Consider the following 1,647-nt stretch of genomic DNA (forward strand, 5'->3'; position numbering starts at 1 on the left):
GTGAAGATTTGGGGTTTTCTAAAACTAAGGAATACAGAAAACTTGACTGCGACCAATCATGAAGTCCCATCAGGTGACAGTGGCCACAGTAAGTGGGCGCGTCACCTGATGATCGAATCCTATAAATAGCTTCTCACTAGAGCTGTGATGGTGATGTGTGCTGTTCTAAAATCAAATGTTGTGAGTAGAGAGAATGAGTTTGTGACTAGGAGAGACTAAACTTCTGTTTCCTTACCCAGTATAAATATATATATATATTTAATCTATTTTTATTAGAAGTTTTTCTGCTCTTTCTTACATAAAACCCCCCAGCATGCATCTTCTATGTGTGTAAATAATTCCATTTATGGGCTAATTTCAGAGATCCCTGACATCATTGCTGTATAGAGAGAAACTAGCTTGCACATTTTAGGTCTGTGAAATTTTGTGAGAATTTTTTCCTGCACTGGACAGTTGAGAGAGAAAAAAAAAAAAAAAAAAAGAAAAGTGAAAAAAAAAAAGCACATAGGGAATTCTGTTAATTGTGTTCGTGTCTTTTAGGCAAAGCTGTGGAAGTCTTGAAATGTCACAGTAGTAAATAACTTTTATTACTTTTTGGCTAATTCTTTTTCTGTTGGAACACTGAATTCTGTGCATATGTATATATGAACACAAATTGAAGGCCTCTACCTCCTGGAGTATACAACTTGGTTTGTTTACCTCCACATGATTATTATTTTTTTTTTTTTTTTTTTAAGTTCAGTGTGGAGACTTGAAACTTGAATGTCCCTTCCAATTTTTATATTTAAAACAAGACTAGAAAATTGAAGACTGTTTTTCACCTGTACAAAGAAATACTAAAGGGTGGTCTTAAAATTTGAGCATTGGTCTGGAGAAAAACCGTGGTGTTTGTTATGGACAATTAACTGTTAAAGTTATTGTAAGTTATCTGTATTTAGCAGAGTATTTTCAACAAGAGTGATCTGAGCTGAAATTGGAGACTATTAGTAAGTTATGTTTGGAAGTCTTAACTTCAATGAAGTAATTATTTGCTGTGAAAGAGACAAACATTGAATAACTGAACAAAGATGGTGCAATATCTTTGTTTTTTATGAGGCTCCTGAGAATAAAACCAACTGAAGCATTTCAATTCACTTGAATGAGAAACGTGTTTAATTAAAAGAGCCCAAGAAGACACTGGTATGAAAGGTAAAATCTCAGAGGTTGGTCAGTTAATGTGGCACACTTGCTGGTCACTTTGTAAAATGTAGATTTGAAGTACAGTGGTGAAAACATTAAATGTGACATTTGAAAAAGAAGTGGTGTTATCTTTATTTCCTGTCTGATCTCCCACCTTCATTTAAGAGTAAGTTGTTACAATCTTGATTAAGTACTCTCTAAAAGAATACAAGTAAAAAGACTTCATAACATCTTGTTTTGGGCATGGTTTGGACTTTTACACACACATGCATAAACACACATATATGCATATATATATGCATGTATATGCACATATATATGACTTCTTAAACAAAATAGTCGTTTACTCTTTAAGCTTGATCCCGGGTAATGGCAAAACTTGCTGATTAAATCAAAACAAGCAATTGACTTGCACTTTATTGGGAGATTGAAAGACAGCCAGTCAATATTGATTTTACTTAATTTGCA

Source organism: Cariama cristata, unplaced genomic scaffold (assembly GCF_000690535.1).
Source record: "Cariama cristata isolate BGI_N322 unplaced genomic scaffold, ASM69053v1 scaffold15819, whole genome shotgun sequence".
Taxonomy (NCBI): Eukaryota; Metazoa; Chordata; class Aves; order Cariamiformes; family Cariamidae; genus Cariama; species Cariama cristata.